Source organism: Panulirus ornatus, chromosome 20 (assembly GCF_036320965.1).
Source record: "Panulirus ornatus isolate Po-2019 chromosome 20, ASM3632096v1, whole genome shotgun sequence".
NCBI lineage: Eukaryota > Metazoa > Arthropoda > Malacostraca > Decapoda > Palinuridae > Panulirus > Panulirus ornatus.
In genome coordinates this window covers 61,544,831-61,572,344 of record NC_092243.1, presented here as the reverse complement: position 1 = coordinate 61,572,344, position 27,514 = coordinate 61,544,831, and the positions used below count along the sequence as shown (strand labels likewise).

The 27,514-nt window shown below is 40.2% G+C and overlaps 1 protein-coding gene across 2 annotated transcripts in view; it reads right to left on the bottom strand.

Annotated features, from left to right (window-relative positions):
• The window catches only part of LOC139756063 (uncharacterized), a 79,087-nt gene that overhangs the window by 49,818 nt on the left and 1,755 nt on the right, over positions 1 to 27,514 (bottom strand). The window contains exon 1 of one of the 2 annotated variants that reach the window (XM_071675069.1): positions 25,654 to 25,940. The exons of the other annotated variant lie outside the window; for it this stretch is intronic. The gene's annotated coding sequence lies outside the window, so the exon portion shown is untranslated. Of the gene's footprint in view, positions 1 to 25,653; positions 25,941 to 27,514 lie in introns of those variants that run through there. 2 annotated transcript variants of the gene reach the window in all.

The window sequence follows — 27,514 nt, the reverse complement described above, 5'->3', positions numbered from 1 at the left end:
CCGCAATCATCGTGTTGAGCCTCGCCACAAAAGGGATTGCAAAGACCACAGTAAGTCTCTTATCAGACCTCAGTGATTCAGATGATTCTAACATTACGTGTTACAACGCTAGTTCCCGACACTGGGTTAGATGGGAGACTCGTTTTTCTTGATGTGGCAAATGTAAACATTTTCAAGATCCCAGATATCGTACTAGTGACTAGAAACGCTGGGGGGGGGTTTCTTGTTACGGGTCTGTTTAGACCCGTGTCTAGATGATATTCAGTATTTTCTCGTCTATTTGATACTGTGAAATATCATTGTCATATCGAATATACTCAAGGTGAAATCACACAAAGTCTATCAAATACACTCGAGATCACATGAATTTCATTCGATGCACTTAAGGTGAGATCAACTTAAAGTCCATCGAAACCGCTGAAGATTACATAAAGTCTGTCTAATAGACTCAAAGTGAGATCACGTACGGCACGAGTGAACATATTCTTAAGATGCCACTTGTCTACGACAAAATGATCCTCACTAGAACTCGTATATCTTGTAAGACTCGCATGGATTAGTCATCCTTACCCTTAATCTTACCTGTAGTATTACCGTTAATATTACCCTTAGTAATACCCTTAGTCTTACCTACAGTATTACCATTAATATTACCCTTAGTAATACCCTTAGTCTTACCTACAGTATTACCATTAATATTACCCTTAGTAATACCCTTAGTATTACCTATAGTATTACCATCAATATTACCCTTAGTAATACCCTTAGTCATGCTCTAGTATTACCATTAATATTACCCTTAGTCTTACCTATAGTATTACCATTAATATTACCCTTAGTGATACCCTTAGTCTTGCCTTAGTATTACCATTAATATTACCCTTAGTGATACCCTTAGTCTTGCCTTAGTATTACCATAATTATTACCCTTAGTCTTACCTATAGTATTACCATTAATATTACCCTTAGTGATACCCTTAGTATTACCTACAGTATTACCATTAATATTACCCTTAGTAATACCCTTAGTATTACCTATAGTATTACCATTAATATTACCCTTAGTAATACCCTTAGTATTACCTATAGTATTACCATTAATATTACCCTTAGTGATACCCTTAGTATTACCTACAGTATAACCATTAATATTACCCTTAGTAATACCCTTAGTATTAGCCGTAGCCTGATAAGAATAACTGGTTTAAGTTCACCACGTCCGATGCAGACCAGACGAGCTAACCTTTCATCTGTGTGAGGGTCACGTAATGTTACCTCTGGTGTCTCGTTATCATTACTCAAGTTGTTTTGGTAGAGTTTAGCCTCTACCCTCGCCAGTGGCAGCACAAGTTTGAGTAATACAATATACATACTGTATATATTATCCCTGGGGATATGAGAGAAAGAATACTTCCCACGTATTCCCTGCGTGTCGTAGAAGGCGACTAAAAGGGGAGGGAGCTGGTGGAATGGAAATCCTCCCCTCCTGAGAAGGGAGCCAAGTGAGGATTTTTTCCATCTAAGGCTCAGTCCTCTGTCTTTGATGGTACCTCGCTAATGCGTGAAATGGCGGTTATATATATATATATATATATATATATATATATATATATATATATATATATATATATATATATATATATATTTTTTTTTTTTTTTTTTTTTTTTTTTTTTTTCATACTATTCGCCATTTCCCGCATTAGCGAGGTAGCGTTAAGAACAGAGGACTGGGCCTTTGAGGGAATATCCTCATATGGCCCCCTTCTCTGTTCCTTCTTTTGGAAAATTTAAAAAAAAAAAAAAAAAAAAAATGAGAGGGGAGGATTATATATATATATATATATATATATATATATATATATATATATATATATATATATATATATATATATATATAAAGCGTTTACATGAAAACTTTTTTCGAATGTAATTCTTTTCCGGTTTAAAACTCTATTGTTACTAGTTAATTGAAAGTGATGATTCAGTGTCGACGAACAGAAGACCGAGATAATTAATCGGCCTTAATTGCGTTGTGTCGAAGTATTGAATAATGTCACACCACTTGCCTCGACATTTACCATTGAAACGACAAGATTATATTTCGGTTCGCATGAATTATAGATTGATTATATTAATACACAGTTATTTCGGGATCATACCATGTGAGGTGCAGTATTATGCTCAAGTTGTGGTTCAAGGTCCCCACCTCTATGGTTCATAATGGTACGTATGATAGATCGATAAACAGAAGCAACTCGTCTTGTGTATCTTCGCTCCCGGTAGACGAAGTGCTACCCCTCTCTCTCTCTCTCTCTCTCTCTCTCTCTCTCTCTCTCTCTCTCTCTCTCTCTCTCTCTCTCTCTCGTAGCTCCAGCTCATAATAATGATGTAGTGATGTAATGATGTAATGATGTAGTGTCTCTCGGTATGGTAGACAAAAAAAAGAGTTATAAGCCTCGTTAGATAACAACAGATATAGTATGTCATTATGGTCGACTGATACTTTCTTCATTTTCTTGTTCTGACGCTTATTGTCTCCGTGTTTTGTCATCTATTTGGTTCCCAGAGTCGATTTTAAAGTAGGTAATGGGATTCAATCCTTCACACACGGTATTTAATCTGTTTTCGAGGCGTCATCCTTCCTCTTTTTGGTGGTCTCTGCGAACGAAGACCACTTCAGCCGTGACATTTCACACGTAAACTGGTAGAGAAGCCGCGAGCAACGTCGCTCACAGACTACCTGGCAACAGGGAGGAGGAACGTGGGTGGCTGGTTGGTGTTGTAATGACCCCGAGGGAATCCTGACATGTGATACTTGCATCACCGAACAAACAAAACAGGCAGCGAACACTACCGTGAACGCACACCTGTCTGGCACAATGCTGCACCTCCTCCCAGGGTGGGATGGGACGGTAATGCGTGTCACAACCAGGCAATGCCACGCGGCCAGAGTTGGAATCCAACGCGCGGCAGTCGAACCCATAGCCATCCTAGGTGTTCATCCTCCCCTCTGTAATTATCTGTAAATGGGTGCCTGGTCTCAGGCTGGGGTGTGGCTGCGTGTGTGTATACATGTAGGAGTGAAAGACATGGCACATATATATATAAGGTTAAGAGACGGGGCTACGCGAGAGTAAGACCCTTTCTCCGTAACACTCGCATGGTAATCACTGATATTCCTTCATCATGGGAGGTAGATGCTGGATGATCGTTCGATGAGGTAACTCTGTTGAGAACACACACACACACACACACACACACACAAACACACACACACTACCAGTGTTCAGGTCACAACTGTTAGACTTGCTATCTTCTGTATAGGCACTAAGTACGAAATAAATAAAAAAGATAATAGAGATTATCAGATTTTTTTGGGGGGGAATCTCTAAAGAAACGCCACCAGTTTTGTTATTGATATCATATCCCTTTAACCAATCAAGAAAGTAAGATATATATATATATATATATATATATATATATATATATATATATATATATATATATATATATATATATATATATAAATCATTGCTTTTACTCGTGGCCGAAGGCTATAAGGAAACTCTAACTTTCTCGAAGATCAATTTTGTTTCAAACAAGGTGGAGTACAAGCGGACTGTTTCTGTCCCCAGGAAGCTGGAGGAGGTACGTCAGCCCACGTGGAGACCTGCTCGAGGGACTGAGAGAAAGACTGACCCGTGACAGCTTCCGGTACGGCTTTGAAAAAAGAGGTTGGTGTCGAGAGCATTGGACGCTGTCTGTGACTCGTCACATATGGGCAAATGAGAGTCTTCAGTACAGTAATGTCGTGATAAAACTCTTGTTTATCCTTTGGCTGACTGTCTTCTTCTATTTCCTCCTCCTCTTCTTCTTCCTCCTCCTACCACACGAGGTTGGAGTAATTCATTCACTTTAGGGCTGAATGAGTTGAACCTTTGTTGAAGACAACTTGATCACCTTTTCCTTTTTTTTTTCATTTTGGTATTTTAAATAGTTTTGTGTAGCAAAGGTTCAACATCCCTTACAAAGCACAAGACATAGTATTTAAGACATTTTGAATATCCTACAGAAGTCTAAAGTTCAACGAGGACACTTTCATTTATTTTATTTTGTTTATTTTTTTTTCTTCTTTTTTGAGTGGGGAGAGCAAACTTTGTCATTGTCTGTATTTATATCAGCCACTGTTCATGAAAATGGGCACAAAAAACATATGTTTACTCGCCCCACACTAACTGTATACCAAATCTGACGTTTGGTCATTTATAGTTATTCTTTAGTTTGGGGTTTCTCGCCATCACACGACCATACTTCAACCAATGTTCAATAACATCTCTACATGTTCCACACATAGTTCAAGACAGATTTGTATCTTGACCACTTCCCACTCGACATTCGAGGTCAGAGGTTACCAAACACTGCATTATATCTTTGCCAGTAACCCTACTGTATTTTCAACCAACGTTAGATGAAACTTACTACAGAGATTCGTCTCAATAGACTCCATGAAACACTACATTCACTCACAAATACTGACCTATTCCAATATCATTTTCTTTGACTTTTTTCCGTCTTCGATTCGAACCTGTAACTCCTTGTTTCGCAGTCCGTAAAGGCACCTCCATAATCTAATACTCTCTCTACAGATGGCTTCTCGCCTTACATGGTTCTTCCTAGTCGTCCACAGTCACGTAGTTCCCCAGCTGCTGCTAGCAGTGCGTCATGGCGCACCCACCTTATGGTGGAATGATACGGAGAAAATTAGAGAACATTAAAAAAAAGAAGGTTAATGACCAAGGCTAAAGGTAATAGGAATACGTTCATGATATGTTAGATATGTTTTGAGAACTGGTTGATATATGTATTTCACCATCGTGATGAAACCCAAGCTTCTGATAACAGTAAAGGGACAGGTCTATTTACATAAGAAAATTTCATGTTCCTATATATATATATATATATATATATATATATATATATATATATATATGTGTGTGTGTGTGTGTAAGTTGGGAGTAGGTTTTCTGTATTACACATAGAACTGAATAAGACAGTATATATGCAGTTACTAATCTTTTTCATGTTCTCTTTAATTTTCTAAATATTATTCTACCATTAGGTGGGTGCCCAAACGCCAGCTGTCCAAGTATGGCAGAAATAAGGAGTAGCAGAATGAAGGGGTAGGAAAGCCTAGGGAACAACCTCGTCTTAACCTTCTACCCTGTGAGGAAAAACTCATCCTTCACTGAGAAACTGTTTCGTCATTCGTCTACACAAGGTATATGTCTTGTAGTAATCACAAAATAATGGCATTGAAAACAGGTACGCAAAACAAATGACAAAAAAAAATAATGCATGATAATCTTTGAAAGATGTTTTGTAGGTTATGGAAGGTCGTCACTGCAACATATTATACGTATCTTGTATGACTGTAATAACTATATGACCCTATGAGACCAGATGGTGTAGAAAGAGAAATGGTCCCCCCCCCCCCCCCACAAAAGTCTTGTCAGCCAAATGGTACATAAACTGTAGAACTATAACCTTTATTTACCACTTCGCCTCAGAGGAAGTTCTGTGGTTATTTTCTACACCAACAGACCTGCCTGTGGTTGTTGCACGCCTCATTGACCTTGAGTACCCCAAACTTTCACATCATCTGGCTTGAGACACTACTATATCTGACAGCTACCACTGTTATTATCTCTAATACCACTTACTATACTCCTATTCTCTACGACCACTGTTATTATCTCTAATACCTCTTACTATACTTCTAATCTCTACAGTTTATGTATGATTTCCTCCATTATCAAAAATTCCTGTTTGAAAAGCCCTTGACATCCTCTGGTCTTCAAGTTGAAGGCCTTCTACTTTAGATTTCAACACACACACACACCAGAGGGGTTGGTTGCGAATCCTCCCACGCCAGATGGTGAGGAGGATGGGACGTTTATTAACCCGTCCATTATCTCGGCGATTTGGAGTACATTATCACACATCATCAACCATCCTATCCATATTCGTCTGACCACACACTCGTGAAAGTCTCCTTACGAACCACAACTTCTCCTTTGTATTCTTTAAACGTCAAAGTCGTATTACTGACCACAACTTCTCTTTGTTTCTTTAAACGTCAAAGTCTTCTTACTGACCACAACTTCTCCTCTTTCTCTTTTTTAAACGTCAAAGTCTCCTTACTAACCACAACTTATTCTTCTGTCTTCTTTAAACGTCAAAGTCTCTTCACTGACCACAACTTCTCTAACTGTACTCTTTAAACGTCAGTAATGACACTTCAACAGCGGTAACTGGACTGACTTAACGATTTTCAATGTCTTTACACTATTCTCGGTAAGAATACTGCCTCTCCTGGAGTGACGCCTCTGTCTCTCCTGGATGCATATCAGACTTTAATATTTCAGGAATTGAGGCACACATCCCTCCCCTTTCCTGTAAATGTCCCTTCTTCCAGTCCATAGTTTAACCAGTCCTAGTCTGATGTTATTCATACAAGGGCCCCGGGCATGTTAAACCTGGAATAGCTCTTGTTCCAATTCGCATTCGGTATATGATAACCTCGTCGTAAATCATCAGGGCTTTCAGTATCTCTCTCTCCTGAGTCCTCTACATGCTCTTGTCAACTCCTATTTCCCCCTAAAACATCTTGAATCTCAAGTTTTCGCTCTGATCTTCAGTATGGCTTTCGCAAGGCGAGATCCACTGACTGGTGATAGCCTTGCCCATCTTATGAATATCTTTTGAGAGGCATCTGAGATCCTTTGCTTGTAGTTTAAGGCTCGTAACAGGAATGTGTGGCATCAGAGTCGGATCTCTAAGTCCCAATCTCTCTCTCTCTCTCTCTCTCTCTCTCTCTCTCTCTCTCTCTCTCTCTCTCTCTCTCTCTCTCGTGTTACTCCACCTCCGTAATTCTTAGCTGATTAGCCTCTCCCTCTTTCGCTATCAACAGAGACGTTCCTCAAGGTTTTGTCCTGTCATCTCCGCTCTTCCTCCTATTTATCAACAATTTCCCTCCATCACATAGCCAAGCTCACTCATGCACTGACGTATCATCCTTTTCAAATCCCTCTCTCTTCGTTCAGATCCTTCCAGTCTTCTACTGCTCGATGTACGTACGTCTCGTCTCATCACAACTGCTTCCATAAAATCGGATGATGACAGAATTCCCCAATGGCACATTCCTAACATAGTTATGTTTAAAGTCTTAAGTGTGACAAAGTCCCTCCCATTTCCAGCTCCGAAAGCCTCAAACAACTTTCCTCAATCTTATGGTGGCTCAGAAACGTCTCTGTACTTAACACAGTCAACACACTTGCTGTCATCACAACAACTGACTCATCTTCGAAGCCCCACAAATAACTAAGCCTGCCTCTAAGAAACTGGGTCTTGCTCACATTCTGAGAATTCCCTTCTGACGTATTATACATAGGATTGATGAACCGTCCTTGAATATATATATATATATATATATATATATATATATATATATATATATATATATATAATCTTTCTTTCAAACTATTCGCCATTTCCCGCGTTAGCGAGGTAGCGTTAGGAACAGAGGACTGGGCCTTTTTTGGAATATCCTCACCTGGCCCCCTCTGTTCCTTCTTTTGGAAAATTAAAAAAAAAAACGAGAGGGGAGGATTTCCAGCCCCCCGCTCCCTCCCCTTTTAGTCGCCTTCTACGACACGCAGGGAATACGTGGGAAGTATTCTTTCTCCCCTAACCCCAGGGATAATATATATATATATATATATATATATATATATATATATATATATATATATATATATATATATATATATATATATATATATATTTGGGAGCGGGGGGCTGGAAATCCTCCCCTCTCGTTTTTTTTTAATTTTCCAAAAGAAGGAACAGAGAAGAGGGCCAGGTGAGGATATTCCCTCAAAGGCCCTGTCCTCTGTTCTTAACGCTACCTCGCTATCGCGGGAAATGGCGAATAGTATGACATGACATATATATATATATATATATATATATATATATATATATATATATATATATATATATATATATATATATATATATTTCTTCACATATTTGATACCTGAACTGATGATAAGAAAATTTAAGTAATTTTTGAGGGTGTTTATAATTTCCACATTAACAAAGTTTAACGTAAACTCGTTCCAGTGTTTGGCGCATTTACTAGTAGAAAAAAAAAAGCTTTTCCCCTCCTCATAATTACTTAAGTTACATTGGTACTTTAGTCCATATATACTAGTAAGTGTAAGAGCTGCATTTCAGAAACGGAACTCTCGTGAATTACGTTTTCGAATATATTCAAGAAAATGTTGAAAGTATTTAGTCGCAGTGACGTCAACGACTCGTACAATGAAAAAGAGATTTAATCTTCTTAACGATTTCTTAGCATTACGCACAGCAGATTCCTCAGAGTTGGAATCGGTTTTGTTCTTCCTGATCCTTTATTCTGTTGTATTCCAGGGACCAGAATGGGGCTGTATATCAAAGTGTCATCTTTCTTTCTTGTCAGAAGGTGTCAGAATTGTTTCCTTAGCTTTGAAGTTGATGTTCCTTGCAGTGAAACGTAGCTGTAGATTTAACTTTAACACTTGTTGTTAGTAGCTGTTTAGTATACTTCAGACTATTTCTGATAGAAAGTCTAAGATCCCTCACTTTACCTACTTTTGATCACGAATTTCAAAGTAGTTGTCAAGCATTCTTATCTCCCGAGTGCCTAACTTCATATTTGCGTACGTTAGATTTCGTCTCCACCTTTATCAGAATACACTGCTAGTTCAGCAGGATGTCTTTGAATCATTTTACCTTCGTGTCAAGTTATAGTTCTACCTCCTAGTAATACCCTATCATTAAATTTGGCGATCTTAGATGCGAGACCCAATCCTAGATCATTAATGTATATTGTAAATAGAATAGGGTCAAGGACCGACCCCTGTGGCACACCACTCGACTGCGTTCATCCAGTTTGAGGCTTCACGAGTTAGAGAACACGTTGCTCTCTGTCGACGAGTCGGTCACTGATCCATGCAAGTAGTTTGTCCCTCATTCCATATGATTTTCATCTACATATCAGTCTCTTGTGTGGTACTTTATGGAACGCCTTTGAAAAGTTCAGCGTGGTAGGTATTTCATGCAATGCCTATGGAAAGTAAAGGTGCAATAATCAAAGGGTACTTCTCAGTCCCACTTTCGAGTCTGGCTTATCATACGTAATATTTCGAAAAATCTGATAAATATGATACGATCATTGTTAAGGTGGACATTCCGCATGTCTGATATCATTTCATGATCTAGAGTTTTCGCAAATTTTGTGTCTATTTTTTTCCATCGTTGCGCCTAAGACTGACTTGAGGGTAATTGGAGGGTAATTTGAAGAACCTATGTTATGTCATTATATTCTTTTTGTACAGATATAGGAGTGACATTTGCCATTCTCCTGTCTTCAGGCAACTTAACCTCCGTTGACTTGTTAAATATCAAGGTTATAAGATGTATCGACAGCCATCTAACCTTCTCCAAGAATCTTTGTATTGAATTATTAAGGACATTCGATTTTTTTTTCTTTTTATTTAATCTAAGTTTTTTTACGAACCTCGGGACTCTTAACTTCCGTTAACCACAAATTCTTCATCAGATCCTCCAAATATTTTTAGCTGATCAAAGACAGTACGATTCTTCTTCGATTGTACATACAAAATTGAAGCATTTCTTCAGTATGGAGGTTACATACTTGTTGTCATCAGTTACTATAATCGGTTATTTATGGGGTGTATTGTATCTTTTATGGTCTTTCTTTGTCTGAATATTTGAAGAATTCTTAGGGTTACTTTTAGCATATATGGAAATTCTTTTCTTCATGTTCACATTTGAATTGCCGTATCACCCATTCATATTCTCCTGTATTTTCAGTGGTTCTTAGCGATTTTTTCCTCGTTTTCTATCACCTTAGATTCCGAATATATTCTTTTCCTAGACTAAGTTAGCTTTTCTCTTTTCCTACTCATTCAGGTTTGCTATTGATCAGTGTTGTTCGAAATATTCCATATCCCTACCACTATATAAGTATCAAGGAGTCTTATCCAGTTATTACGGCTAATGCCGTGTCGTAATTTCTCAATCTGCTCTTCCTTGTATGGGATCAGGAGCCTATCTAACCGACCGACTCTATAATTCCATTTCATCGCCGATAAACCAACACCCTTCCATATACTTTCATCCCATGTTTATGGTTATAGCTTCGAAGGTGAGAGGACTTGAACCCATTTGTTGCTGATGAACTCGGCCAGATTGTTTGATTCCATGAATAATAATATAAGACCAGAATAGAATGGCGTAACTACTTAACTATAACGCTATCAACCCTTTAAAAAACTATTGATTTACACCCTTATTTACAATGAAAAAAAAACTGTCTTTTGTTGAGGTGATTTTGTAATCTAATAACAACATTCTAAGTTTACATTTCGTAAATAATATGGGTTACTTTTCGTAAATAATACTTTTTTTTTCATAAATGGATACAACCATCGTATGGAATAAGAAATTGAAGGGACAGTCTGATCATATCGGCAAACCTTTTTATAAGAACTGGCTAATTGAAAGCCATATTTATGCCAAATGGGTAATTGAAGCTATGCTGATTACTGGTTAGCGCGAGTTATGAGAATTACTCGACCCCTTATTTATGATACGGGAATAACTGAGAACTGTTTATATCACGTTGGACTGTTGCTTCGGTGAGGAATATCGTTTTCTCTTGTAAACATAGACTGATCATATTGACCAAAGGTGAGAGTTTCAAGGTTTTCAAGACTTGATGGCATGTAAATTACGTTTGGTAAAGATTTTTACGATCTTTTCGCATGATTTCAGTATCGGCATGCATGCGTGTGTGTGTGTGTGTGTGTGTGTGTGTGTGTGTGTGTGTATGTTTCCCTGGGGTTATATGTCTGAGGAGTGAGGTTTTTGATGGGTGTTGTATGTACTGGGGGTTTGAATTTCAAGCTGAGTTGAGAGGTCGATTGTTCAGTGCTTGTCGGGATGATTCAGTGTGTATGTGGTATGTCAGTGTCATATTTGTTTGGGGTTGGGGTGTGGGAATGTGTGAGTAGAGGTTGCTGAAGTGTGAGGCAGGGGTAAGCTCTTATGTTTCGCGTGGGGGTTTGTGGTTCGTTATGGAGTGGTTTGGGTGGGAGGAGGTCTGGTGCTGCTGCATAGAGAGTTGGGTGCCGAGCAGGTTGAGGTGGGACTGTACCGGGAAGATGTTTGTTTCACTGTGAAAGTGTTTAGTACTAGTGATTGCCTGACATCCAGTAACAGGTCTGGGTGCATTATCTTCTGTGGTTTGCAGCTTTTGTCATAGCTGCCTTTGAGAGGGTGGAAGACTGGGTAGGTGAGGCGTAATTTAAAATGGAGAGAGAGAGAGAGAGAGAGAGAGAGAGAGAGAGAGAGAGAGAGAGAGAGAGAGAGAGAGAGAGAGAGAGAGAGTGGTGGTATGTCCTCATACGAGAAAAATCTGACAAAATCGTAGGTGTAGTGATGCTGACTTTAGTGTGTATCCTTCTATCACTAGCAGGACAATATAAAGACATTCTCGCTTGGAAAAAGAAAATATAAATGTATCCTTTTCATCTACTATTTTGAAGGAATCATCTGTTTCAGTAGTTTTTATGGCCAGACTACTGTGGTCTGTGTGTCAATTTGATTTTATGTAATATGTCACAACAATAATGTGGCTCATCAGCTTAGCGTAGATTAGTCTAACCTAACCATAGTTATTCATAGATCAACACAACCAAACCCACATACACATACGTACAAGAATATGCACATATGTACCCCATTTATGCAAACGCGAAAAGAAAATGAAATATGAAACGGAGGAACGAACAGCATCGTGGTCGCTGCAGCCGATGCTCCAGTTACATTTGAACAAGGAACCGGTTTTTCCCGTCTTCCCATTACTAGGACACACAGCTTCTCTCTATGGGGAACATCATCTTTTACCTTTTATTGTAGCACTGAATTTACTGTGATCAGACGATTTAGGTATAAGGAGATGTTCCTTTTTTTCAGTAGAGTCGTTACCATGTCCTAAACATACACTTGAGTTTGTATGTTGCTTGATATATATATGTGAGGCATCGAGTTGAAGCTTTCATTTCACTGGTTAAGGAAGGTCTTGTGTTACAAACACCGAGAACCGCAGACGAACTCGCAACCACAGTGTTGATTAAGCTGCACGTAAGCCGTTGGTCGATTAGGAACTTGTTCATACAAGCTTTTTGTTCTTATTTCTGTGACTAATTGGGCTCTTCAGAAGTTAACCCGGACATGATATGTAACCTTTCGTATGTTATGACTAATTACCTGTTTCGCTATTGTGTGGTAGCGTCTGGAGCGGATGAAGAATTGCCTCATTTGCACACAGCTACTCTCTCCCTGTCACATATAAAGTACCGAAACCTGAGTCCACCATCACTGCTTAGTCTTATACACGACTCCATGGTTCATCTTGACCGCTTTACATGCCCTGATTCAGCATATGAGCATGTCGCCCCTTATATACCACACGTCATACCACAAAGCCCACTTTATTCCATCCTATCATCTCCTCCTCCAATCTTTTTCATCTCCTTGATCCTTCCTTCCATTACTGACTCGAATCGTCTTTTTCAGTCTCTTTTTCACTCGTCCTATCCATATGCTCAAACAACCTCAGCACATCTTGCTAGGCTCTTTTCCATCAGACTGCTTCCGCTACCACACACACCTCTGATATCTATCGTCATCTCCCGCACAATCGACTGGCCTCGCGTAACATATTGTCCATGGGTATTTCAGTTCCATGATATTTACCATCTTGCTTTCCCTTGCATTCAAGGATCTCGCATTCGTACAACACTGTCGGAACTAATGTACCCTCAATCGTACTTGTTTTTTACCATTTAAGACACTGATTTCTCCTCACACATACGCACACTCCTTACTGTGCCCAGGACCTTAACCCACTCTTCCAACCTGTGACTCACTTCGGCCCTTATGCTTTTATCTACACCGATGCCCACTCGTAGGCATCTATATGCACCCCACTTCCTCCAGATCCTATCGATTTTAACTTGCACTGAAACTATCATGTCTCACCTCCCTGCTGTTCCTCATTATCTTACTTTTTACACGTCTTTCTCCATGTACACAGTTCCTCGAACTATGTCTCTCGAGGTATTATTCCCCTAGAGTTTCCTATTACAGCCATGTCATCCCACAAGCATGATCTCTTCCCCCATTTCCATTATACCTCAGATCTCTGCCATGCTTTGCGATCCTTGCATTCAACTCCTTCTCCACCCGGTCCATAGAAAAAAACCTTAAACAGCCATGGTGACATCACACATCCTTGACTCAGATCTTACATTTTCAAGAAACAACTCACTTCCTCCCTTGCTGTCCCTTCCAGATCGCACACGTACCTTACTCTATCCCTTCAAACTCCTCGCCGAGTTTAGTAAATATCCAGTTACCCCCCATACATCCGTAGCATATCCTTCATCCCTATCCTACATTTCTCCTCCAGATCCAAAATGCCATATACAATTTACTCTCCAGCTCGAAGTGTTTCTCTCACACGTTTTTCTGAGTAGAACAGCTGGTCTGTTTCACTCCCCTCACCTCTCTTGAAACTATGTTGCACCTTCCCAACCAGCTGCTTATGAGTCACGGGTGATGCATAGACTGTCCTGATGAGGCTTGAGTGACTGGTGACGCATAGACTGTCCTGGTGAGGCATGTGGGTGACTGGTGATGCATAGACTGTCCTAGTGAGGCATGTGGGTGACTGGTGACGCATAGACTGTCCTAGTGAGGCATGTGGGTGACTGGTGACGCATAGACTGTCCTGGTGAGGCATGTGGGTGACTGGTGACGCATAGACTGTCCTGGTGAGGCATTTGGGTGACTGGTGATGCATACACTGTCCTGGTGAGGCATGTGGGTGACTGGTGAGGCATGTGGGTGACTGGTGACGCATAGACTGTCCTGGTGAGGCATGTGGGTGACTGGTGACGCATAGACTGTCCTAGTGAGGCATGTGGGTGACTGGTGACGCATAGACTGTCCTGGTGAGGCATGTGGGTGACTGGTGACGCATAGACTGTCCTGGTGAGGCATGTGGGTGACTGGTGATGCATACACTGTCCTGGTGAGGCTTGTGAGTCACTGGTGATCCATACACTGTCCTGGTGAGGCTTGTGAGTCACTGGTGATCCATACACTGTCCTGGTGAGGATTGTGAGTCACTGGTGATCCATACACTGTCCTGGTGAGGCTTGTGAGTCACTGGTGATACTCATACGGTCCTGGTGAGGCGTGTGAGTCACTGGTGGTATTAGCATTGTCCTGATGAGATTTGTGAGTCAGTGTTGATACAAATTTCTGTCCTGGTGAAGCCTGTGAGTCATTAGTGATACGTACACTGTCCTAGTGAGGCTTGTGAGTCACTGCTGATACATACACTGTCCTGGTGAGTCTCGTTAGTTAAAGGGAATCCATCATATCACAACCATACGAATTCGTGTTTCCTCTTGGATGTGTTGACGAATGTGATGAAGGTGGACACGAGACCAGAGGATCCTGGCTGGCTGGTGTGGTGATTGCGTAGGTCAGGTACCACCACAGGGGCGACAGGAACCCTCCCAGGTGGATGCCCATGACCTTCAAACCAGACGCGAAACTACGTGAGGCCTGACTTGACCCTGAGGCATCTCGCGCCTCTTTTTTTTTGCCGAGCGGGTAAGTGTGTGTGTGTGTGTGTGTGTGTGTGTGTGGTAGTGGTGGCGGCGGTGGTGGGGTGTGTGTGTGTGTGGTAGTGGTGGCGGCGGTGGTGGGGTGTGTGTGTGTGTGGTAGTGGCGGTGGTTGTGGTGGGGTGTGTGTGTGTGTGTGTGGTAGTGGCGGTGGTTGTGGTGGGGTGTGTGCGTGTGTGTGTGTGTGTGGAAGGGGTTGTTGGGGGTTGTGGGGGGGGGAACACGGTAGCCATTACTGGGGGTGGCCTTTTTTCTGTTTTGCGGGGGGCCTTTTTTCTGTTTTGCGGGGGGTGGGCCTTTTTTTTTCTCTCTCTCTTTTTCGTGAGTCGTCACGCGGAGCAGGACTCGCTATGGTAATTCCTTCCGAAATACTCACGAACACGCCGTTCTAGGAAGTCGGTCATCAGCCCACCCCACCACACCCACCCATCCTTCAGTATAGTAGTTAAGGCAGCAAAAAAAACAACCAGTTTGCTTGGCCATAGCCCTTGGGAGGGGGATGGAGAGAGAGAGAGAGAGAGAGAGAGAGAGAGAGAGAGAGAGAGAGAGAGCCAGCCCTCGGAGCATTAACAACGCAACCCCCCGGAAGAGCAAGACTTCCCTCATTAATCTCTCTCTCTCTCTCTCTCTCTCTCTCTCTCTCTCTCTCTCTCCTTTTGATGCAACGCTTGATATGGTTCTGTCGGTCTCGACGCCGCCTCTTTCATGTACAGAAGAAGGGAGTGAGTTATGGGCATCCTGGTACACTGGGCGATGCGGTGAGATGTATGGGTGTAGCGTTATAAATGTGATGACCCCAGCAGCGTGGGGGAGTGACTCGTGTCCCTGGTACCTTTGGAAGACTCTTGAGATCTCCGACTCGGCTGCTAAACAAAGGTCAAGATCTTCTCTTTTTTTTTTTTTTTAAGTATAATTTCCGAAGATGGTTTCATCACCAGCACTTGACCTTTAGCATCCTTGGTTACTGTGGTAGAATGACCCAGATACAACGAGCTGTGTTAGATTTTAAGCAATATCGGGTCACTTGATGCTAATTTTTCTTTGCTAAGAAGAAAACACATCGAGACCTAACTGCACTGTGTTGGTTACCTCCAGGTCTTCCAGTGATAGTCAGTTTGTGGGAAGACTTCTGGTCTGTAAGAATTGTTCGAACTTCGAGAGATGGGATGAAGCATTTGTGGTATTAACGAACCTGGTTCTGCAACAAAGTCCCACTGACAATACCACTCATTTTAGGTTAGGTTAGGCTGTTTGGTTTTTAGGTTAGGTTATTTGCTTGATAGGTTAGGTTGGGTTGTTTGGTTGATAGGTTAGGTTGGGTTGATAGGTTTGGTTAGGTTGTTTGGTTGATAAGTTAGCCTAGGTTGTTGATAGATAGGATAGGTTAGATTAAGTCGACAGGTTAAGTTAGGTTACCCTAGGCGAGGTACGCAGCTCCTTTTTCCTCACAAGGCGATGCCTTGATGTCTTCAGAATAAGGTAAGAAAATGGAAGATTCTTACGAAAATGTTACACAACGGAGGAGTCTGTCACGGTGATTTTAGCCTCTTCGTCACTCAAGATTTCTCATGTTGGTATAATCTTGTGTAAGACATCGTGCCTCTTTCCCGTCTGTGGCCACCTTACAAAATTCTTAACCATCCAAGACCTAGATAGATTAGCACTGTCATCTACATACAAAGTCTCGTTCATTTTCCATCGTCAAGAAATCCCCCTCAACGCCCACTATGACAGGACCGTCAACCATCCTCGACCCTAGCCCTGTGTGGTAGTGCATGATGAAGCTGTGGGTCTTCGCTGACATCTCGCAGTTACGGAAGGAGACGCTGACGAAGGACACTTTCACCCGAGGTGGCCCCGGGTTAGCACCTACAACCCTTGTTCGCTACCTCCAGGGTGGAGTCCCGGTCACGAAGTAATATCCCACTGGGATAAATGGACACGGAACGTGGTATTTGATGAAGTATCCTAGAAAACGGAGCGAACGAGTGATTGATTGTGAGCTATATTGCTTTACGTAGTATGTTGCTTTGCATGTGTGTGTGTGTGTGTGTGTGTGTGTGGAGGGCAGACGCAGGTCCGGGAGCGTTACAAGGTCATTCGCTGGCTCCCATACCACCACTACATTCACAGCTCACCAGTAACGCCGGTTATCACATATGGTGCACGTTCACTCTGCCGTATGTGGGGTGTTGCCGGGAGAGAAAGGGTGGACGTCTAGTGGCAAATACCCACACAGAGACGGAGACATACTAGAGCCAACTTTACCACTGTAGCCCCGTCACTGTATTAGTCTACACACTCTCTCTCTCTCTCTCTCTCTCTCTCTCTCTCTCTCTCTCTCTCTCTCTCTCTCTCTCTCTCTCTCTTCCCACGCAACCTTCGCAGAGGTAAGACGGTCTTGAGTTAGCTGCACCCACCCTCCCCTCCTCCCTTTACCCCGCCCAGGTCACCCGGGTCAGTCCGGTCTCTTTTTTTTTTTTTTTTGTGTGTGTGTGTGTATGTGTGTGTGTGTGTGTGCCTTGTGTTTGGCAATAGGGAAATGGCTGCAGCTCCACGCTTCAGTTGCTCTGTTGTGAGATGCAGGTTTCTTTGATAGTGTTTTTTTTCCCTCCTCTTCAGATAACGTGGGAGAAAATTGCCTCTTTTGTATTTTGCATGAAGATATATCAAGATGGAAACTGAGTGCTCTGGCTGAGGATATATAAGTGATGGAATTACCCAAAATTAGGAAAATTGAAGTGTGACTCGGGGTGGCTGCAATAAATGCCACGAATGCTTGAAACATGTGAGGAAGGAATGAGAGTGATAAGACTAGCCTCGGTCCAAGGCCGAGGAACTCATCAAGAGGTAACATTTCAGTCGTCAGAAACAGGGGTTAAGTGTAAATATCCCAGAGCAGTTACGGTAACAAAGTCTCACAGTGTTTGAAAGCGTTGGGAGATAAGTCCGAGGTAGATCTGATGATATCAAGTATCGCGGGTGATTCTACGATAAGACAACAAGTTACAGAGTTCGTAGAGAAGATAAGGAGAAAATATAAGTTACAGAGTTCAGAGGGAAGATAAGGAGGAAATATAAGTGACAGAGTTCGGAGAGAAGATAAGGAGGAAATATAAGTTATTGAGTTCGAAGAGGAGAGAGAAAAAAAAAAACCGGTGCGGAAATAAAAGGATTAGATTCTGTTATTCTGGGGTTGAGATGGAAGGTATATATTGTGACATTTCTAATGATGCTGGAGGAGACACAACCAGAGATGCTTCGCTTGTGGTCCAGGCAGGAACAGTGTTGTCAGGGGCAGTAGGTCTGGGGGGGGGGAATAATGTGAAAGTAGAAGGTTCAAGGATAATGAGAAATGATTAGCAATATCTGGGGATTCTTTCTTTTTTTCACGATTTGGATTCAGTACATCATACATGGCAACTCGAGAGTGTGCCAATGAAACCATTGCTTTTATATTTTTGACGCTGCCTCGCTAAAGCATGAGAAACAATTGTTTACATGGAAAAAAAGATATATATGTACATGTTTACCACCGGCATAATCTTCGATATCGAGACAAGAGTTGAATGAATATGGTCTTGGGAGGAAAACAGACTTTGAGGATCAACGAAAAGAAGTCCACAATGAACAAGATTTTATTTGCAATAGCTGGACGACGGCACCTCAACACAGTGGATGAGTCTTGCTTCAGTTAAGAACTTGAAAACAGCATCGAAAAAATATCAGCAAAATGCGTGTATTTAGGACATCTAATTAGTTCGTCTGAGATGGAAAGTCGAGATCAAGTCACAAGCAACCGACCAGAGTAGACGGGAAGCAGTCGGCCACAAAACCTCGCATCAATCAAATCAATTAATCAGGTCAGGATCTCTCGCGTCAGGGTTGCGGGAAGAACCTTGCCACAGTGACCTCAGGTCAGACATATCGCTAGCGATGTACATCAAAAGTTCAAAATCAAACGAGTCCAACGAGGGTAAAATGAATCTGTCGCCTCGGGATTTCTGAAAGTGATAGATTGCATGAAAGACCTCATATTTACGACTATACTGTCCACATATCATTGGCAGGAGAGGAAAGTGCCTAGGAACTGGAAGGTGCTAATTATCACCTGGATGCCTAAGGAAGGTAGTAAGAAATGTGAACAAGAACACTCTGTACTCTGGAATGTTGTCCTGTTAGCCTTAAATCGCCAGTATTGAGGGAAATTATGTGATAGACACAGATCAACAAGGACTTTATAGCAGATGCAAAATTTTCATTTTTACCTAATGCTGAAATACTCATTTGAATATTAGAAAAAAAGTAGCTTAAGAGTTTTCGTTATGATTTCTTTGTCATTATCTATATTTTCTTCTCTTAGCGATGAAGTGAGGTTTGTATGGAAGATCCTATTTGCTCTTGGAATTCTGTTGATGGATTTTGAGTAGTGGTCGGTGATGATGTGCGAATACCACTGTGGCACCGTGTGTAGTCCTAGGCTTCTGTCTGGTTTCCTGGGAACTTTCCTGTTTGTTTCTCTTTCCCTTTTCCTCTGGGACAACCGCTCATGACTCGCGAGAGGTGGATAAGTTCGTGGTAGGAGGGATGTGTTCAGCAGTCTCCATTCGTCGACCCGGGAAAAAATGTTCATATCTATTTTGCACATTACACTTGGCTTAATGACGAATTTCTTCAAGGTTTTGGGAGAGGAAGGAGACGTATCCAGTAACTCGAAACAAACTACTACAAAACGAAGATGAAAAACCACATATTAGAGATTGTAAATCACACAAATTTAAACAGGAGCTTTACCGATGTTGAATTTGTTGCTTGGCCATCCATCATGACTGCTTTGAAAGGATTCTTAAGAAACGTCAAAGACTGAGAGACGTACACTGGTCTCGGGGCTGTTGGATAAATACTGTACACACGTATGGACTTCTGTATGACACTAAAGATCCACTTTTACACTACAATAACACTGAAGCGTAAATAGTATTCCAGGTTACTTCACAGAAAAATATCATTGCAACAGGAAATCAAGCAATCATCATTTTCTTTTTTTCTTTCCAGAGTGAAATTGGTATAGAAGCGTCGCGTTTTGGCATTCCTGACTGTGAATCACATGTGGGCTCACCAAGGTTCGAATCTTGGACCGGGTAGAAAACGTCAGAACCAACCCAGTTGGTCACTCTCCTCTCGGTAAATATTCTCCTGCATTTTTAGGAAATTTTCATGTTATAGTTAGAATCGTAATGGTTTTACACGTCGCCATAACTAGATTGTAGATGTATTGATTTTTTTTTAAGCTGGGTGTTATTAAATCACCATATCAGAATTAGCCAAATGCACATATGTCCGATAAATTTTTTTTTTTAGATATTGTTGACCTGTGTCTTTATCAAGGATAAGCTCATAAATTTCTCAAAGGATAGAAAACTGGCGACAGATATTGCAAGAAATTAGCAACATGTTAACATTGCCTCCAGAGCAACAAGATTTTGTCTCGCGAATTTATGAAAGTCCTCCAATGAAATATAAAACATCTGTGAAGTAGAAAATGGAATCTGATTTCATCTCTTTAGACTTTTTTTGAAAAGGCCCACGATAAATTTACACATGAAATATTATTAGCTTCAGTAAAATATCACACAGTACATGGCATTGGCACCTGTGGGAGGAAGAGACAAATTATTAACTACTTGGAAGAAAGTGGGAATTCTTGAGGCTTACTGCTGATCAGTGTGTGCCAAGAGAAGAGCCATCAAAAGTCTTGGATAAAGATAAGCTAAGGTTTGGAAACCACCAGTTTAGCCAAACTGAGATGGTAATCTGTGATGAAGGTACGAGTACAAAAGTATGATACAGTCATGTACCGTTTGCTGTGTTACAGGACGACGTTACTGTAGCTGGGGGTAAGAGTAGAGGATATGCTTCCTTGCATATCAACTTAGTGTCCTTGAAGGTGGCTGGGCAATTATGGTTCTCTCTCTGATGGTGAGATTGGCATGTTTGGTGCACGAGATCTTCTTCTGTCGTTCTTGTGACGTGATTGTAATCTGTTTTTGCATTTAGACTAAGGTAGTCTAACACGTCGTATATTCTCTTTCATGTATAAAGTGGAGAGAAGGTCTCTCCGTATCTGATTCGCTCTTAAGGGAATTCCACCATCGTCCTTTTATAGGATTCGTTTGAGCGAGAAAATGGACACTGGTAACATCCTTCAAATTCTTGTTTGTTGGCGGCCACAGCAACAGCATGTCGTCAGGCTTCGGGGGTAACCACCACACCGAAATGTAATGCAACAGATTAAAGAGGGACAGGCCACCTACCACCATATGGAGCGCCTCGTCCGGTTTCTCCCGTGTTATGAATACAAAACAAGTGTCCTGAACGTCTTCTGTTATGTTGTGCTGGACAGTAAGAGAGTGTAATCCTCCAGTTTAGTGACTCGTCCATGTTTGATTCTGATGCTCTGCTGGACAATAATAGCATGTGATCCCGAGTTTGGTGTCTTGATCTACGTTTAAATTTCATATTCTGCTGGACAATAAGAGCATGTAATCCTCAGTTTAGTAGCATGTTCTGCTGGATAATAAGAGCAAGTAATCTCCGGTTTAGTAATTCGTCAATGTTTGATTCTTGTGATGTCGACCTTAGTACCGTATTCAAGTCTGTATCCAGTACAGTTCTTTCATTGTTAAGGAAGTAGATCTGGCTTCCTATATCATGTAAGATGTATCTATGAATTTTCAAGACAACACATGAGAGAGAGAGATGTGTTCTCCAGTGAACCGAGATAAACAATAACGTGCTGCAGGGGTCATGAATAGGAATGGCCACTTTCGTTCACATACCTTAGGAAAAGCAAAACGAACAATTTAGATTGATGGAGTGCTCCAAAGACAGTTGTTAATATGTAAAGGACATTATTGAAAGGTATGAACTGTATCCACTTTCTAAGTTGCGGTCAGTGAATGATTTCATAGCCAGATTATCTGCTGATCCGTCGATGAATTAAGATAGAAAAGAATGATTTTATAAGCGATATTATCTGCTTATCTGTCGACGAATTAGGATGGTAATTTCCTAGCCTAATACCCAAAGGTGAGGAACAGCAAGCAGCCAGGACCAAAATGGCTCGCTTTCTCTTGGCGTGTACCCTAGTGCTGTGAACTACGTCACGTGGTATCCTCTCTATCTCTGTGGAACGCTATTGCCAGGCACTACACCGGAGTTCAATCAACACACGTCACATGCATGGCACGTGAAAGTTCTCCACGCAACATAACTAACCAACTCACTCCTCATCCAGCTCTTTAATGCCAGTGACCCATGCACCACTTTATATCATGGAGCGCAGTGCAAACGCCTCGGAGTGTACCATACTGATACCACTGCGAATCTGGAGCAATAATACAGGTGCCACTGGAACTCCTGTTGCATAATTCAGATGCTTCTGTTACCCTGGAGAATAATGCAAATGTTGCTGTGGCCCCTCAGCATGGTAAATGAGGAGCATGATACAAACACCTTCCTTCATATTAAGTGATGAATGTCTTGGCTTATAAAGTCAAGGTAATCTTTGCAGACCGATGACCTGGGTTTGACACAGCTTGCTGTACACAGTATCATAATTTTTATGCCGAATATCCATGAAGAACGCACCCTACCAGCGACCGCATTTGTCTGTGAAGCCCAAGCCAAACATACATACATATTTTTCTGCTCAAAACACTTTTTATTTCAAAATCTCAACATATTCAAACACTTATATACTTGAAATATTCAAGGAAATATATGATAATACTCTGTTACTAATAAATGAGATGGAAATGATTAGATAATGATTTAAAATTGATTTCATTTAACAGCTTAATCAATGATCACAAAGAAGACCAAACTGTATTTTAACCACAGATTTGTCTTCGGCATCAAAAGTAATCCATATATTAAGGTTTTGAGAAATTATCTTTTAGGAAAAGATCAAATTTGCAGATAGTAGTTCAGGGTATTTTTCTGCGCAAAAATGTTTTTTTTTTCAGATTTTAAACATAATATATTCAAACACTTTTTTTTTTTTTTTTTTTTTTTTTGCTTTGTCGCTGTCTCCCGCGTTTGCGAGGTAGCGCAAGGAAACAGACGAAAGAAATGGCCCAACCCCCCCCCCCCATACACATGTATATACATACGTCCACACACGCAAAATATACATACCTACACAGCTTTCCATGGTTTACCCCAGACGCTTCACATGCCCCGATTTAATCCACTGACAGCACGTCAAACACTTATATACTTGAAATAATCAAGGAAAATGGACCATAATGCTCTCAGTTACCGATAGATACCATTTACATAAGATGGATATTATTAGATAAAAATTTAAAATTGCCTTCTTTTAACATCTTGGGTTAATGATCATAAAGAAGACCAAACGGTATTTTAACCACAGATTTGTATTCAGCATAAAAGGAAACCCATAGATTAAGGCTTTCAAAGAAATCTATTTCTATCAAATTTCAAATGTAACATATTCAAGCACTTATATACTCGAAATAATCAAGTGTAATTCATCATAATGCTTTCTCGGTTACTGATAGATACCAAGTAAAGACATTGAAAATGATTAGATAATGATTTGAAATTGCCTTCACTTAACAGCTTAATTGATAACCATTATGAAGAGGAAACTATATTCTAACAACAAATTTATATTCAGCATGAAAAATAATCCTTATAATAATGTTTTGAAAGAAATCTTTTTTTTTTTTTTTTTTTTTTTGAGAAAATCAGTAAAATTGCAGGTAAGAGTTCAGGGTATGTTTCTGCTCAAAAAACCTTTTCTTTCAATGTTCAAACATAACATTTTGAACCACTTCTATACTTGAAATAATCATGAAAAATATATCAAAATGTTCTCAGTTACCGATAGATTCCCAGTAAATGCGATGGAAATACTTGTATAATGATTTAAAATTGCTTGCATTTCACGGCATATTTAATGGTCATAAAGACGACGAAACGATATTTCAACTCCAGATCTCAATTCACCAAAAAAAAAAATAATTCTTATAATAAGGTTTCTGAAGAAATTAATTTGAGAGAAATACCGAAAATTGCTGGTAAACTTCAGGTTATTTCCTTAAAAAAAAAAAACTCGTTATTATCAAATTTGAAACGTAATGTATTCAAACACTTCTGTCTGTAAACATGATGGTAGCACAGTCTTACCTCCGGTTGGGAAAAATAGTAACTGTACGATCATTATGACTGACGCAAGTAATGACTATTCTACTATTATCACCGACTGGTGAAAATAAAGTCTGCCTGAGGAGAATTTCCCTAGCGAAATCATATTTACGAATTCGAGTTGTTACCGACCTTATCATGTTTCCTCGACTAAGATTCACGACTGTATCTTACGTTGTCGACCATCCCTCACGACATCTTAGGTTTCAAGGGACAAAATATGGCCGTAAACAGAAGCTGCTTCACAAGGGCCATCGGGTCTTAAGCAGTTCCCCTTCAGTCTTTCGTTCTTACACGACTCGTCATTAGTAGAGACATGATCGTCAAACAAGGCTCAACTTATATAGCCAACGGAAGGTCGAAACATAGTCGCCCACATATCAAAATAAGGTTGTAGGCCTAATGACCTTCCTCATAGGCCGCTGTCCGTAAAACCCAACTAACAACAAAACATAATTGCCAAATATCGTTTATATCGGTTATAAAGTGAGACATCATGGCCAAATAGCACTCGATATATTCCCAATATAACCAACTGAAGCATCATGGCCAAATTGCACTCGATATACATCCCCAGTGATCAAATCTAACATCCGACATATCTACAATCAGTCGAAACATCGTACCCAAACAACATTAGACATATCACCCATTATTAGCTGAAACATAACGGCCAAACAACAATGGTCATAGCACATATAATTCATCAGTTATAACATCATGGCTAAACAACACTGGACATATCATCTACAATATAAACATTATGGCCACGTAATATTTTACATATCATCTATAATCTTGTGAAACATGGTTGCCAAACTAGTTGATAAACAGTAATCATGTTACCTTAAGTTGATAAATGATAATCATGTTACTTACCTTACGTTGATAAATGATAATCATGTTACTTACCATTAGTTGATAAATATTACGTAATTATGTTACTTTCCTAAGTTGATAAATAGTAATCATTACTTACCTTGATAAATAGTAATCATGTTACCTTTAAGTTGATAAATACTAGTCATGTTACTTATCTTGATGAATAGTAATCATGTTACTTACCTAAGTTGATAAATAGTAATCATGTTACTTACCCTGATAAATAGTAATCATGTTACCTTTAAGTTGATAAATACTAATCATGTTACTTATTTTGATGAATAGTAATCATGTTACTTACCTTAAGTGGATAAAGTCATGTTACTTGATTATTAATAGTTACCTTACGTTGATAAATACGAATCATGTTATCTTGATAATCGTTACCTATCTTCATAAATAGTAATCGTTACTTGGTAAATAGTAATCGTTACTTATCTTGATAAATAGTAATCATGTTACTTACATTTAGTTGATAAATAGTAATCATGTTACTTATCTTGATAAATAGTAATCGTTACTTAAATAGTAATCAAGTTACCTTAAGTTACTAAATAGTAATCATGTTACTTATTTTGATAAACAGTAATCGTTACTTAACTTAAAAAGTAATCAAGTTACCTCAAGTTGATAAATAGTAATCATGTTACTTGGTAAATAGTAATCATGTTACTTATCTTTATAAACAGTAATCATGTCACCTACCTTTAGTTGATAAACAGTAAACATGTTATCTTCTACCGGGCGGCAGGTGCAGCCGTTGATGCCATCAGTCACGTGTGGCGAGGTTCAGAAAACTTATCACTGTACCTACTTTCCAGTTAATCACATTACGTTTATTATTGCTGTACATCGTAGTTTCGCCAAACATTTCACTAAACTCTATAATTACTAACTGCTAATTACTAACTGCTGTCAGTTTTCCATGTGTACTAATCACTAGTCACGATATATCGAGATGATAAACTAATATTTTCAATATGTTGTTCACTAATCACTGATCCACACACGAGTGGAGGTAACAGTCAATATGAACAAATCCCAATCAATTAAATTCATAATGATAAACTTAACAGTTGATTTTCGAGCTAGAAATATATCCGTCTCAACAAAAGCATCCCAGATTTCTCTCCTTATATTCTAATTGGTTTAACGTTTTCGGGAAAAAAAATGCATCAAGTACAATAATGTTCCCATCGTATAACGACACTGAAGTTGTAGCGCATCAACACGCAGCAAGAACGCACATGATACAACATACACTTTACAGTTTCGTCAATACATCATCACGCAGCACGCACAATCAGCAGGGGTCCACCTCTCTCTCTCTCTCTCTCTCTCTCTCTCTCTCTCTCTTTTGCCTCCAGCACCGTCAGAGTGGAACTCACGATGGTCACATTGTCATAGGGACTTGAACGGACCATCGGATTAAAGTAATAACAAGCAATTTGACAATCTAATCTGTAATTTCACTGATTATTCATATCGTAAATACAAGGCTAAATTTGTGAAAGTCATCAGCTAATGTTAATAAATGCGTTGCCAAGATGTTATTATAATCAGGCTGATGGATTCTGGTTGAAATATACTGATATATAGGCAGACCTCCACAGGCAAACCAGATGGCGGTGCAACATTGTTGCCAGCCATACTTAGAACTACTGTGCCGGTATACTCGCGCGGCGTGACACGGTCACCTACGTCAGGTGTCATGTCATGCCACGTCCATTTCTGGCATTGACATGACGTACTGTGTGGTGTGTCAAACGTACAACTGCTAACATGGTTCCTTCTTTGTTGCAGGGACCGGCACGTTTTATGAAATGTGGCACAGTGTGTTTGTATACATCTCGCTATATGGAACTAAATGGCCAGACAACAGCCTACTTACTCATAGTGGCCAGACTGAGGTAAGTAACCAAAAAAACAAATGCTATTTCCTATTTGGTTATAACACTTTTCAATAAAAAAATCAAATATGCTACATGTTGCCGGCAGTGTTTGTTAGGTCTTGTGGCATAAGGAGACCCTAGTGTGGAGGGATTTGGGAGGCAGAAGGGGGAGGGGTTTGTTCCCTGGGTCGGGAGTCGGGCGGGGGACGGGGAAGATGGCTCGCCGTTTACCCCTCCACCATACTGTCGCGTTAGTAAGCTGATCTTCCTGCTGCTATGAATGTTGATACTTTCCCCTTTGCTTAGAGTTTACATTTGGGTTATGAAATAAAAGGTTATGGGCTTTAACGTGTTATCTGCTGGACGGTTGTGATGGTTGAAAGGAGACCATGAGGAGAGTGGTGCGAGTGAACAGGGGTATCTTGCACCAAATTTTGAAACCAGCACCACCACCATACTGTCATGTTAAATAATAAATGATCCACAGTCTCTGTTTATACTTCGTAACTGATGTGGTAAACATTCAGATTAACAAATATAACGGCATTGCCTCTTAAAGGCTGTTGTGTGATCATAGTTCATATGCTTGATGACAACTGTGGCCCAACGGAGCTGATACACATTATAACTCGTTGTAATAGGTGCTCATATACCTTTGCTAGGGCGAAGTTCAT